Source organism: Belonocnema kinseyi, chromosome 3 (assembly GCF_010883055.1).
Source record: "Belonocnema kinseyi isolate 2016_QV_RU_SX_M_011 chromosome 3, B_treatae_v1, whole genome shotgun sequence".
NCBI classification, from domain to species: Eukaryota; Metazoa; Arthropoda; class Insecta; order Hymenoptera; family Cynipidae; genus Belonocnema; species Belonocnema kinseyi.
The window spans coordinates 20,399,574-20,409,097 of record NC_046659.1 but is presented as its reverse complement, the minus strand read 5'-3'; the positions used below and the strand labels follow the sequence as shown (position 1 = coordinate 20,409,097).

The 9,524-nt window shown below is 37.9% G+C and overlaps 1 protein-coding gene across 1 annotated transcript in view; it reads left to right on the top strand.

The window, feature by feature from the left end:
• LOC117169393 (tolloid-like protein 2) overlaps positions 1-9,524 on the top strand; it is a 519,229-nt gene that overhangs the window by 455,883 nt on the left and 53,822 nt on the right. The gene's annotated exons all lie outside the window — the stretch shown is intronic.

Genomic DNA, 9,524 nt, shown 5'->3' with positions numbered 1-9,524 from the left:
GGTGAAATTTTTCATATTTGAATCCACCATATCTCGGCTATGAAAAATCTTATCAAAAAGTTAGGCATCGCATTTTGAAGGTAAAGAGTAGTTCTTTACGATCCCATTGTCATTTTGTGAAAAAACAAATTTCGCGATGTTACGGGGCCTCGAACACATCAAAATAACGGGTTTTTGACCCTTTTAGGTTAGAATATCTCGAAAACTGAGGGTGATGGAATTTTTCTGAGGTCAGATTCGGATTCAGCGCAGCAAAAACCTTCAGGTATAGTAGGTCTGATCTCTGGTTCTGAGAATTTTTGGCCTGTGTTATTGGTAAGTTTTGAGTGTTGCACAGATTTCGCCATGTTTCTGCCCCCCATTCTAACAGCCTTAAAGGCATGTGATACTTACAGTTTCCCCGGCGTTTTTTCCACAAAAATGAAAATGTTTAAAAACTGAATTCGGAGATGCTATAAAATATCATAACGTACGTCCGAGGACTCTTTTTTGAGGGATAATAACAAAAAAATTTATTGTGCTAAATAAAATTTTTATGCATATGCATTATTTTGAGGTTAAGTCGTTTTTAATCTCTGCTCTTCCAATGATCTGGAAATTACTTATGAAATAAACTTTTTTCATTGGCTGCAAACAAGGTTAGTTCCGGGAGATTAGTTACTATATTTATTTGTAATTCCAAAATTTTTCGCCAAAAATATTGTTTAATTTGGAAGTAACGCTCGGGTGAATTGTAACACACATAACTTCGAAATAAACACACACGATGTTAGCAATATCAAAAATTGTTTGATAAAAAAAACACAAAAAAAAGTGTGCGGGAACATCCGTTAGCACGTTCGCTATCATTTCCCAGATTTTGAAGGCAAAATATTTCTTATCCTCGGAAAAAGCCGGGGGAATCTAACACTGAAAAAATCGATACTATTTCCTAAGCGCTATGCAAATTAATCACATTTTGCTCAATTAAAACTTTTTGAATTAACCTACAAAAAAAGTTTGTGGACACGTCCGTTAGCATGTTCGCTATCATTTCCCAAATTTTTAAGACAAAATATTTGTTATTCTAGAAAAAAAGCCGGGGGAACCTAAAACTGGTAAAATCGACAATTTTCTAAGTATCACATGCTCTTAATAGTCTTACTATAATATGAGTGGAGTTATTGAAATGTTTTTAAACATATTTTTTTATTGATCTTTAATACGGAAATATTAACATTAAATTTAAATTTAGCAACCTCGAAAACCCGTATACACCAGCTTCGATACGAAGCTGTAAGAGTTTTAAAATTATGTTTGCTATACTGAAGCTGTTATCTCCATTTTAACATATTTACATTAAATTGAAAATCAGAGACCTTGAAAAAATTACTGTGTCTATTTACATACAAATCAGACGATATCTTGAAATTTGGCGAGCTACCGAAATTTTTAGTTACAGAAGTTACCAGTTCTTCACTTCTTTTGAAGGCCCTTCCCGGTAACAAGCGTTGAATTCAGAAAAATTAATCATTTGTATTCTTATGAATACGTGATTTTTCCTCCGTCTACAAATCCCCCAACGGAAACAGAAAAAGTGCAAATCCTATTCCTCTCAATCGACTCAGTAAAATTTAACAAAAGCATTTATTTAACCTATTTTTCATTACTAAATCTTTTTATAAATGATAAATTCGAAAAATATTCAAATTTATATTTATTTATATTTTAATAATTTATTTAAAGGTCTTAAAAAATGGAACAAAGAAATCTATGCAAAAGTGTGAATTTAAATCATTTTAACTCTAGAGAGGCAGAGTTGAATTAATGAGAATTAAAATTTCAGAATTTACATTCTGCATGAAGGAGTTAAAACAACTTATTACACATATTTTGCGAACTTATTAGAAGGAATTAAATATATTTTTAAAAAAATATTCTCTTGTGAGAATAGAAAACTGTGTGGCGACCGCTATGGAAATAGAAGTGAATAAATTTAGGAGGTATCTTACTCTTATTTTGGCATTTTAGACAGATAGAAAAATCGCGCATTCAAAATAATAGAATAATCTTCACTTTTACGCTGAAACCTGAAAATATTCATCTTTTTCTATTCTACGCTTATTACCGGGTTACTAGGAACAAATGAGATATTTACTTGTATGCTTGCTGCTATATAAAAATCAGTTGTCTCAATATAAATGATCTTTTATGAGACTTAGTCTTGGCCATTTTCGGTTGAAGTATAAGGCAGGTTCTTAATTATTTCCCTTTTTACCATTCATAGTTGTGATTCCAGTGGGCACACGTCGCTTAAAGTCATCCTAAAGACGTCTTTTTGTGGACGTCTTTAGGCTTTTTACAAAAAGACGTCATTAGGTCGTAATAAAGACGTTCTAATCTAGTCCCATAAATTATATCTCGAAGATGTTATCAGTACGGCTTAAGAATGTCTTTACAAGGTCCTATACCTGGCATTTCGTCGTCTTAAGGATGTCTTGAAAGGATATCCAGGGGTCAATGTCGTAAGGATGTCCCTAGGATATCTTGGAAGCATCTTGTATAAGATTATCATTATTCGAAATCAACCCAAATGCCAAGTATTTCTATATGTTTCTCTCCTCTAGTGTAAGCCCGAAACTGTTTTGAAATGGAAAAACTGTTTGATCATAAATATGTAAATTACATGGAGATATCATAAAGTCATCATAAAGACACCATAAAGACATCCTATGTAATTTCTGTTCAAAGTTTAAGTTCAATGCGCAAAGGAGTTATACTAGGTCACGTGTAAAATATGAAATACCACAACCCTAAAATCGGTAAAGTGGTCTTTTTTAGGACAATGATGAGTCCCTTACTAGGATCACCTTATAAACTATAATATACAGGACACATTACGATTTGAATTAGGAAATTCTGCTAAATTAAAAGAATCAAGTTTCTTTAATGAAGTACTTTTGAGGACTGCGCGCGCACGCCGGAGAGTTTTAGTTTGCGCATCTCATCCTAGTCGCACAACGACTCTTCGTCAGTGTTGCTCCTTGCTGCCAGGCCGCACAGTCGCCATCACTGTTTTTGTCAAATGTCCACATTTTGAGACCCCCTGAATTAAAAAAACAGTTTTTTTACGAATGTGTCTGTCTGCCTGTCCGCCCGTGGATTTCAATTCAAAAAGTGACCGTATTTAAAAAATTTTTGAGACCACTTTTTTCAAAATTCATTAATTTTCTGTACGGATCTTCATATAAGCTGGAATATGATATATTCATATATTCTGAACGGATATCCATTGAATTATTTTGAATTGCTTCGCCGTCGGTGGCTCGGCAACTTGTTTAACTTTCTGATCGCAAAACTAGAAAGAACACTAAAAATCCCGGCCCTAAAACTCTCGGTTCTGATATGAAAAGTTGGGTGGATTCGAAATGAAAAGGCACTGATTATGGGGGAAAAAGCCTATTAAGGCACAAAAAAGACAGATTTATTTAAATTATCGTACAATATGAAATTTAATAGAAAGATACTGTAACATTGAAAATAGCGAATTCGGACAGCACCGCGTGCTCACGGCAAACCAGCGTTGGCGTCACACTTGCGGCGAGGTCGTTCGTTCGGTTTGTTTTTGTGAAATTAAGAGGAGATTCATCCCGATTCCATTCGATAGAAATCGGTGGGGATAAACGGACATCCCAATTCACGTAGGAATTGGTGGAATACGAATTAGAAATTGCCACGGAGGCGTTTTGGTCACGGTAGAGCTCTACGCGTAACCGAGTTCGTAAGAACACTGAATCGAGCGACCCGCGCCACAAGTTGAGTCGATGCTCTTTTCTCACATATGCGATCCATTCTCACTCTCTCTCTCTCTCTTTCTTCCGATAGATTTGAATTTCACATTTTCGCGCGAAAAGATTCGTGCTAGATCTGCTTTGCCTGACAAATAATGTGTGACGACGGAACATGCTCCTGGCCAACGCTACGAAACAAGAATAATTACATTCAAAGCAGTGACATAGAGTTAACTACAACTAAGATAAACAAATGAATATAACTTAAAACTTAGACTTTAGAAATACTATCAATATCTAAACACAAACAATATACACATGAAACGATGGTTAAGCATATTAATCATGAAGTCAGTTTCCTTTGGAGGGAATGCTCCGATTTATTCTAATATACAATACTGAAGTCAGTTTCCTTTGGAGGGACTGCTCTGATAATTTGGTAATCTATAATACTGAAGTCAGTTTCCTTAGAAGGGACTGCTCTGGTACTCTGGTAATCTGTAATATTGAAGTCAGTTTCCTGTGGAGGGACTTCTCTTATACTTTAGTAATAAAATAAAAATAAGGTAACATAAGTAAAATAAATGAAAGAAATAAAATAAATAGCATAAATAAAATAAATCTAAAATAAAATTTCAAACTACCTCTAAAGTATTTACAATATGTGCAATGAGCCGACTGAGGCTCTATGCAACTGGTAACAGACAGAGTCGTGTTAGGTTTCGTTTGTAAACTTCGTTCACCGATTTGATCGAAGCTACTCTGGCGATGCCGTCGCTTCCTGGATATACCTTGAGGATTACACCCAGTGTCCATCTTGCACATCCCATGTTGTCCTCTGTTAGGATCACAACCGAAACAGCCTTCAATTCCTCAGTGGATCTGTCTGCAACTGTAACGAGATTTTTCTCATATAAGGAATTGAACGGTCGACCTATTAATAGGTGAGCAGGAATTATAGTTAGGGGAACATTGGGATCAGCCGAAAGAGCGTGCAATGGAAGAGAATTTAAAATCGCTTCGATTCCAATTAACAAAGTGTTCAGTTGCTCATAAGTTAGTTTTTGATCTTTCAATAAACGTTTTAAGTGATGTTTGAAACTCTTTACAGCTGCTTCCCAAAGAGCGCCGAAATGAGGGGACAAAGGTGGATTGAAATGCCACTCAACTCGTTTAGCTAACGCAAAATTTCTTATTGCCTGCTTAAACTCTGCGGTTTCGAATAAATCACAGATCTCACGCAGTGCTTTATCAGCTCCTACGAAGTTTGTCCCATTATCCGAATAGATGTGTTCTTGAACGCCTCTTCGACCGATAAACCTACGGGAAGCTTTCAAAAATCCCTCTGTCGAGAGGTCGGTTGTCAGTTCGATATGCACCGCCTTCGAGATCATGCAGAAAAAAACACAACCATAGACCTTAATAAAACTCCGGTTGCGATTCTTTTTCTCCTTAATGAGAATAGGATCAAAGAAATCTACTCCTGTGCGACTAAAAGCTGGAGCTTCCGTTACTCTAACTTCAGGGAAGATAGCCATTTGAGCCTGCATCATTTTAGGGCGTTGTCGAATACATTCGATGCATCGATGGACGATTTTCCTAACTTGATCGTGTGTGTTTTTATTATAGATCAAATCTGCTTTTTTCAAACAACCACCTACTCGAATGACATCGTGCTCGTCGATAAAAGGATTCAGCTCATCGAATTTGGTAGACTTTCGACACGCAACTGTGGTTTCACCGGGAGTCGCCTTTCGAATAGTAGCCATACGCTTGATCTCCTCCGGTAACCTTTCACGCTGTATAATCTCTACCAAACGATGTTCCGTATTGAGAATATATGTAATCACACGTCGCAGTACTAAGCAAACAAACACCTTCTTTCCAACCGGGCATTTTTACCGACGATGGTTTAACCGACCTACGCCATTCTATCTCGGGTTGAACTAACCCCTTGGGGCCTGAAGTTCACAAAGTATTTTTGCTTAAATATGATGGTAATTGTCCCCTAGAAAGCGTATCGGCAGGATTGTCTCCCGATCTGATGTGTCTCCATTGAACTTGATCATAGTCCGTAGCAAATGAGGAGCTTTTTTATTCAACACGATACGACTGTGGAATCTTACCAAAAGATAACTTTCCTGATCCACTCAAGGGAGGTACCCTAGATTTGCATCAAACCAAGTTTACTGTGACCTTAACATTCGCATCAAAAGATCGAGTGTAGAGACATGCTCCATAACCATGAAGACATGCGTCACAGAAACAATGGATTTCGACTTCGACTAGATTTTCGCACAAGAATTTTCGCGGCACTGTAGAATTCTGTAAACATGAAATCTGATCAGTGAATGATTTCCATTTAGTCTGAATTTCTTTCTAGAGACCCACCGGCCCCAAAAGTCTGAGAGGATCGAAAATTTTTACAATTTCCGAAAGCAACTTTCTCTTGGTTGAACTGTTTTGAGCGTCGATGGCACAAATCACGTACGTCAGAATATCGCCCTGGGAATCACAAGTAATTTTGAGCGATTTCTGAATGGGATTTTCTTTGATGATGCAATCGAGATTGAAAATTTTCTTCTCGATGTTATTGAGAATAGCCGTATGGTTGGAAGACCATTGTCTGATGGCAAACCCACCCCGACCTAGCAGCTCCATCAATTCATCGCGAATGCTGAAAATTTCCTCAATGTAATTTGCACCTGAGAACAGATTGTCCACGTAAAAATCCCGTAGGAGGATTTTACTGGCGCGTGGACAATCTTCTCCTTCATCACGAGCAAGCTGCTGTATGGTGCGAATTGCCAGAAATGGTGCGCATGCAGTTCCGAAAATCGCGGTGTTTAATTAAAACGTTCTGATTTTACCCTGATGATACCATACCATTTTTTTAAATTTTCGGTCGTCCGGATGGACCAGTACCTGCTTGTACATCTTCTTGATGTCAGCGGTTATCACATACGTATGTGTTCGAAACCTAAGGACCTGTTCAAAGATTCTATTTTAAATCGTGGGACCTACCAATAGAATCTCATTGAGAGAAATTCAGTCGACGTTTTTGCGGATGCGTCAAACACCACCCTAACCTTAGTAGTGGTCAAAGTCTTGTATTGCCCAAAATCGCTCAATGAGTTGGTCTAACTTTGCAACATTGCAAGAAGCCCTTGCAGATTTCACTAGGATATCTGATCCTCCTTCCACTACCCAACCTAACGTAGTTTTTTGCAGAATGATGTCGATAGACTTGTGTACATGAAACTTCGGGTCGGCCAGTTGTAAATTTTTGGGAATATCGAATAAATTTCGTGGGCATGTTTCATTGGGTACGAGATCCGCTATTCTTGGCACTATTAGAAAATTTGATTCCCGTTTGAACTTTTTACAAGTGGAAGAAAAAGTAGCTTTAATGTAATGTCTGGATAACGTACTTAAACCTTTGACGGCCCCAGTGTTAATCGAACAAGTTTGTTTAGGAATGTTAAGTGACTTCTCAAAATTTTCAGTTATTAAATTTACTGTAGAACAGGAATCTAATAGCATCCTTCCCATCAAACACTTCCCTAGGTTATTTTGAAACTTCAATACAGCAGTTGTCATTAATTGTCATTAATTGTCACTTTTTGCAACGCTGCTGGCTTTTACATTGTCCTGAATGTGCACATAAACAGTTTTAACACAGTTTGTGTTTTTGGGACGTTCCAGCGTTCCTTAACGTTAAATTCGTTAAAAATCGGACATTGGTAAAGCTGATGATTTTCCTTGCATGCGACGCAAGAAAAAATCGACCTTTTAGAAGCAGCCGTTACGAGAGAACGTGCTTCTAATTTTCGAACCTTTGTAAAAGGTTGGTTGAATTTCTCAACCACCCTTTTCCTTGCAATATTGCGGCCACTTGAGGCAACCTTCTCTAGCGAACGCAATTTAAAAACGGAAGACGCTATAAATTTATACAAATCTTCGAGATTCGGAAGTTGATTTCCTTCGAGTCGATCTTGCCATTTTGCCAAAATCCCCGGTGGTAAGCACCTCTCTAAAATTTGGATGACGATCTGCTCGTGCACCTCGTTTCAACTTCTTCGAGCATGCTAAGATGCTGTTGAGCTTTGTCAATAAGGGACGAAAGATCGTCGGCGTTTGTCCGAGACAGAACAGGAAGATTGAGGACCGCGGTAAGATGTTCCGCGACTATTATTTGTTTTTGATCGTATGCTTCACACAAAGCTTCCCATGCCTTGGCATAGTTTTCTTCGCTAGGAGGGAACGCGATCATTTTGTTTGAAGTTGAACTGGACAGATCGTTAGATAATTGTATATGCTTAATTTAATCGCTAAGATCGGACCGCGTGTGCACTAATGCTTCGAAACTGTGTTTCCACGAAACCCATTTGTCATGATCTCCGTTAAAAGAAGGAATTTAGATTTCCAGTAATTTCGGCCGGTCCTGTTTTTCGGAAATTGTGATCTTGCTTTGGTTTAATGTGGAATTTGCAAGTGGCGGCGCGTTTTGTAATTTCGTGACCGCGGTCGCGATGTCATAATAATCCATTACGATTCTGCAAAAAGTTTCTAAACCCGGATTTTCGGGATTGAAATTGGTCAATTCGTCGTTATATCGCTCGTATTCCCTAAAGCGCGCGGTAACTCCCTTTAAACGCAATTGCGCATTGATCGGATCACACTTCTCGTCTTGAAGATAGGTATTTAAATTCGCCATTAATTTCTCTACCGACCCCCTCCTTTTGCATGATATACGCGACGCATTTTTGTTGATCTGCGGACAAGGCCGTGTTCACTGAATTTGAAATAATCAAAATGTCCACTAAATTGACTTTCAATAAATTAAAACAAAATAAAAACTCCAATTTTAACTGTTAAATTCAAAAATATCCTATCTGGATTACCTCGGGTGGTCGCAATGTAAACAATGAAACTGCACATCGTATTTTTGTGGAGCACGACGAAAAAGAATTACGAAAACAAGCAACCAAAAAACTTTAATCAATTGCGAAAATAATAATTCGCTGAATTTAAATCGCAAAAATAATAATTCACTGGATTTAAATCGCGAAAATAACTCTACACTTCGATTTACAAAATAATCTAAATTCTAATCGCAAAGCTAGTCTGACATTTTAAATCGAGAACCTAACCGGAAAAGTAAGTTCGAGCACATGTGTAACTTTGCGTGTGACCAGAAAGTTTGGCGGCAACCGGCCATTGAATCACTAATTGACATCGAACAAAATATAAATAGAAATATTACGGACTATCCACAGTAAAAGTATCACCTGTCAATATGAAAAGGTACTTATCTTGTTTTTAATCCAAATTCTTATGCAGAGGCGACCGACCTGTTTCAAATCCGCACGCCGGCGGTGTGGAGATGCGTGCGCAGTAGCTGTGATGAAATGCAGCCTCGTTGCCGCGACGAAGTACGTGTTTACCCGCGCGCCTATTACGGCAAAAAAAACCCAGATTTATTGAATCATCGTATAATATAAAATTTAATACAAAGGAACTGTAACATTGAAAACAGCGAATTTGAATAGCACCGCGTGTTCACGGCGAACCGGCGTTGGCGTCACACTCGCGGCGAGGTCGTTCGTTCGGTTTGTTTTGGTGAAATTGAGACGAGATTTATCCCGATTCCATTCGATAGAAATCGGTGGGGTTAAACGACCATACCAATTGACGTATAAATTGATGGAGTACGAATTCGAAAGTTCCACAGAGGCGTTGCCAAGGAGGCGT